Genomic DNA, 6,000 nt, shown 5'->3' on the forward strand with positions numbered 1-6,000 from the left:
TGCATGTGGCTTTCCAATTTTCCCAACACCATTTGTTGAAGAGACTGTCTTTTGTCCATTGCATATTTTTTCCTGCTTTGTCGAAGATGAGTTGACCATAGAGTTGAGGGTCCATTTCTGGGCTCTCTATTCTGTTCCATTGATCTATGTGTCTGTTTTTGTGCCAGTACCGTACTGTCTTGATGATGACAGCTTTGTAATAGAGCTGGAAGTCCGGAATTGCGATGCCGCCAGCTTTGCTTTTCTTTTTCAACATTCCTCTGGCTATTCAAGGTCTTTTCTGGTTCCATACAAATTTTAGGATTATTTGTTCCATTTCTTTGAAAAAAGTGGATGGTATTTTGATAGGGATTGCATTGCATTGAATGTGTAGATTGCTCTAGGTAGCTTTGACATCGTCACAATATTTGTTCTTCCAATCCATGAGCATGGAACGTTTTTCCATTTCTTTGTGTGTTCCTCAATTTCTTTCATGGGTATTCTATATAGTTTTCTTAGTACAGATTCTTTGCCTCTTTGGTTAGATTTATGCCTAGGTATCTTATGGTTTTGGGTGCAATTGTAAATGGGATCGACTCCTTAATTTCTCTTTCTTCTGTCTTGTTGTTGGTGTATAGGAATGCCACTGATTTCTGTGCATTAATTTTTTATCCTGCCACTTCACTGAATTCCTGTATGAGGAATTCCTAGCAGTTTTGGGGTTGGGTTTTTTGGGTTTTCCACATAAAGTATATCATCTGCAAACAGAATTTGACTTCTTTGCTGATTTGGATGCCTTTTATTTCTTTTTGTTGTCTGATTGCTGTGGCTAGGGCTTCTAATACTATGTTGAACAGCAATGGTGATAGTGGACATCCCTGCCAAGTAACGGCTTAATTTTGAAATGTCAACATTTAAAAGATGCTTGAAATTATATTCTTTGCAACTTGTGAAAATTTAGATACCAATTTAAAATTTTATGAAGTTATACATAGTTTTACAAAATCCTTATAAAATGTTTGAAGACCACTGGATGATACTCATATTGTTGGGCTTTTAACTCAGTCACCTAAAATTCCATTTTTTTTAATTAATTTTTTTTTAAAGATTTTATTTATTTATCTGAGACAGAGAGAATGAGAGAGACAGAGAGCACATGAGAGGGGGGAGGGTCAGAGGGAGAAGCAGGCTCCCTGCCGAGCAGGGAGCCCGATGTGGGACTCGATCCAGGGACTCCAGGATCATGACCTGAGCCGAAGGCAGTCGCTTAACCAACTGAGCCACCCAGGCGCCCTAAAATTCCATTTTAATATAAGAAGAGAAGAAAGATTGTGTGTTGAGGAAAATAGTGATCTCTTGGTGTTTGAATAACATGAGTCTTTTGGATAGTGTATATACTATATGGATAGTATACATGTTTGACTTCCAAAAGACAATCAGAAAATGTTGCTTATGCTAAGGTGCATTTATTAGACCTACTGCAGTAAGAAAGATGACCAACCTGATATCCCTGTCAGAAGAGAGAAGTTAGGGGAGGATATTTATCAGATTGGGGGTCTGGCCCATGTGGTTTAGGGTGGGTCATTCATGGTGGGGGAAATGGAATGGGCAGAGTTGAAGACGTTATAGTTTGGGATTGGTGTACATGGCAGTGATAGAGCCTTGAAGTGAATCTTGATTAACTCACTGTTATTTGCCAAGTTAACTGTTTGCCCAGGACAAATTGGCTTTCAGGAGTTTGTTGAAACAAAGAACCATGTCAATTATTATTTTATAGCTTTATCTTCCTGGGCAAGAACCATGTCAATTATTATTTTATAGCTTTATCTTCCTGGGCAAGAATTTCCTGGAATGAAGAGTTAAAAGGATTTAACTAGCACAGGCTCACTTGGCACAGGTTTTCTAGTCCTTGTTCTGTTCTACGCAGGTGTAAGAAGTCTCATTTTTCAGCAGAATATCTACATATATGTAAGTCAGACTTAGGTATCTGGATGTTTATTAGAAAAATAATGCGTAAGTTAACATTACAGGATTTGAATTTACTAAGAATGAAAAAGATGGAGATGTTACTTGCTAAAAGAATGTTGTGTTTGGTGTAATGTGGACTACAAAAATATACAACTGAGAATATTTTCAGAAAAGCATGTACTTAATTGCTGATGTACTTGGTCTAGATTCTCACTGCTCTTGGCTTTCAGTGAAAAGGAAAGAGGGCAGGGCCTGAGTTGGAGTACTGAAAGATGGGTTGGATTTGGAGGCAAAGAGGTGACAGAGGTCATGGGAGGGGCCCCCTCTCAGGAGGTTGAGGTGCAGAGTTGGGCCTGACTGAAGTCTCCCCTTGTGGGCTGTCAGCACAGCTTCTTGGCAGAGAATGAATGGTTCTAGTTGCTGTGCTCACCGTTTCATGGGTAGGGAGGGAAAACCAGGAGTCATTTTGGCTTGGCAAAGCTGCACAGGTCATTTTTCAGTTCTTGATTTACCACATATGGTGCTTTAAGTTTAAATTTCCTCTCTCCATTTACAGAAGATTTGAACTTAAGATGCTGCTTCCCATAGCATCCTTTCATCCTTTTTGCAGCATGTGAAATTAGCTGGTTTACCTGTGGAGAAATCTCATTTAAAAGCTTAATGCAGAGGCAAAATCTTGCCTCAAATAGCCCTTAATGGGCACCTTCTCCTTGTGAATAGGATTCTAAATAAGTCAGGAATGGATAGCTAAGAGGAAAGGAAAACTGTTTATCTCTGTGGGATTCTGTGCCTTCCACTCTTCCTCTAGGCCAGTAGTTCCACGTGTGTGGTCCTTTGGCTAGCAGCATCAGCATCTACCTGGGAACTTGTTAGAAATGCAAATTCTCAAGCCCTGTCCCAGACCCACAGAATCAGAAGAGAAGCTGGGGTGAAGCCTGAGGAATCTTCATTTTAACAAACGTTCAAGGTGATTCTAATGCACAAAAAATTTGAGAACCTCTGCTCTAGGCTATTCAGTGAATCAGGACCTTTCCCTTCCTATATGTCCCCTTTCAGTCCATTTGGATTTGATGGACTACAAACAAGGATTTCATTGTGAACCAGAGTGAACAGCCTGGGAAGTTAACCTTTGTTGAATAGTTCCTGGTTAAACTTTTTGCACTTGGCTGAGCCCCCAAAACTCTGGAAGCTCTTTCCAGTGTTTTTCCTCATTCTTGATTGTTTTATTCACCTAAAACAGCACTCACTGTGTCCTGAAGGCAAATTAACTTCAGGCACCCTTATTTACATAGGACTCTCCTAAGGACCCATACATAATATGTTTTTCCTTTTACCTGGATTTTCCTAGCACTGACAATACTGCTCACATGGTGATTCTATGAATTCCATCCAGGCTGTGTTATGAATTGCATCCAGAAGAGAATTTAGGGGCCACAGTTAATTGTTACATCTTGCTCATTGATTCCTTCAGAGAATATTCTTGACTATCAACTATATGTATAGTATTGTGGAGGATACAAAATACAGATAAGCAAAATCTCTGTATTTGTAGGACTTACAGCCTTGACTCTAGACTGAAGAATGTTCAATAGTATGCTTTGTGTCGTGCATACTATGAATAATGCATGTTCCAGGTGTTAACTCACCTGTCAATCCTCTGAGGTAGAAACAATTTTCATCTCTACTTTAGGAATAGAGAATGTGGTAGGTTAAGTAACAAGAAAGTTGAGACATCTGAAAAATCAGGATTTGAACCCAAATAGTTTGGTTCCCATACTTGCTTTTAACCACTATACCATACTAGCTTTTGGAGGATTGACAACATAAACACTGGGGAGTCCTTAGAGTGGTAAAGATAAATTGTGGGAGTGAATACTTGTTATTAGGTAGGATTGCCAAATTTAACAAAAAAACAAAAAACAGGATTCTCAGTTAAATTTGAATTATTTTTAATTGCCTATGCATATGTATATTGAGCTAAAGAAAACTATTATTCAGGACACACTAATACTGAAAAGTTATTGTTCATCCAAAACAAATTACACATATCTGAATTCTATACTTCTTTCTTTAATTATATTGCCCCAATTTAGCTCTGCTTAACAGTTCCTTGTTTTGCAGAATTTGCTTATAAAATCCTTGCAGTAGCATATATGTTCCATTTACATTGTAACATAACTGGTATAGTGTTTATATAAAAAATTATTTGATCCTTTTGCCCATTCAGCATTCTTTACTGAGAAAACACACTCAACATTAGCAGTATGAGCTGGTATCCTTAACATGTACTGGCATAAAGTTATCAACTGTGAGAACTATTTTCAAACTTGATTTGTTGAAGCACATAAGGCGTATTTCATGACATAACTTGCTTATCTATTGAAGATTATGCCACATCTCTCAATGACTTTTTAAAATGTTATCCACTGGCAAAGAGAAGATCATTGTTGTTCATTTTTATTCTCTTCTTCAATACTACACATGATGACTCCTTTTCTATTAAAGAACAATAAACACATTTATTTAAAGAAAAAAAAAAAGACTGAGTGACATCAGTAAAATAGCCAGATTAAGGTGTGGCTTGTATGTCTCTCTGCTCAGCAACAATAATTTGGCATTCATCCACAGACAAAAGTGGCTTTGCTGGAACTTTGGGGTCTAAGTAGGAGACTGTGAAACCCTAGTGCAGGTCAAGACCAAGAGCTGTTTTAAGAAAGCAGGCTCACACCTAAGTCAGCTTATTCACTGACTGGTCCAGGCTACTGAAATGGAAACAGCTCCATTCCCCTGAGAACGCAGCTATAGGGCTATTTGGCTTTGAGTCTGTTGCTAGTGCTATATGCCAGGGGACTAAGGAGAAGTCACACCTACCTGTGTGTTTAGTAAAAGATTTCCAGACCTTTGTCCTGACTGTGGACCCTGAAGTGGCCCATGAATCAACATTAAGCCCCTCTTGGCTACAGTCCAGAAACCTCTGGAGATAAGCCTACCAAACTCAGACTGTACATTCTTTTTTTTTTTTTTTTTTAGATTTTATTTATTTGACAGAGCGAGAGAGGGAATATAAGCAGGGGGAGTGGGAGAGGGAGAAGCAGGCTTCCCACTGAGCAGGGAGCCTGATGTGCAGCTCAATCCCAGGACCCTGGGATCATGACCTGAGCTGAAGGCAGACGCTTAACGAACTGAGCCACCCAGGCACCCCCAGAGTGTACATTCTAAAAGGGTTCTGTAACTCGGCTCCTGCCTGTCCCAACCATACTGTACAAATAGTCTTTCTGGAACAGGGACCCTGCAGGAGACACTATTATCTGCATCCCCAGAGACCTGAGAGGGCCCTATATGCAGCTCCAACTCCTTCACAGTCACAGTCTGCTAGCAGTCCTGAGGATCCAGGGTCCCAGTAGGTGACACTCTTATCTGCAACCCCAGAGATTTTGAAAAGGCCCTATGTTGGGCTCCAGTGCCTCCCAACCTCAGAGATCCTGCAGGAGATACTTCTGGCTGCACCCATGGATATCTTGAAGCGTCCTGTACTTAGCTCCAATCATATTACAGCTATAGTCTATCACTAGACCTGCCAGCCCTGGGAGTTAGTAGGAAACATTCCTATGTTCTTAGAGATCCTGAAAGGGCCTTATATTTGGCTTCAACACCTCTCAATCACAGTCCATGGTTCCCTCCTGGCTCAGGTCACCAGTGGGAGACACCCTCATCTGCACCACTGGAAGTCCTGAACAAGGACTATACTTGATTCTAGGCTTTCTCAGCTACAGTCCACAAGAAGTCTTTCTGGCACAGGGACCAGGCAGGAGACACTTACATCTTTGCCTCAGGAGATCCTAAAAGGGCCCTTCACTTAGCTCCAGCCCTTCCAGTAATGGTCAGGGACCAGTCTATCCCACCTAGAGACCATGTGGGAGACACACCGAGATGTGCTTCCAGAGCCAGGTCTGTGGACCTCAATCTTGAAGATTGATATGGGAACCTGAAATTGATTTGGTACTTGATTCTGGCCTCTCTCAGCAAGTTCTGTGCCAGTCCTGCCCACTAGGA

This window comes from Neomonachus schauinslandi, chromosome 3 (genome assembly GCF_002201575.2).
Source record: "Neomonachus schauinslandi chromosome 3, ASM220157v2, whole genome shotgun sequence".
NCBI classification, from domain to species: domain Eukaryota; kingdom Metazoa; phylum Chordata; class Mammalia; order Carnivora; family Phocidae; genus Neomonachus; species Neomonachus schauinslandi.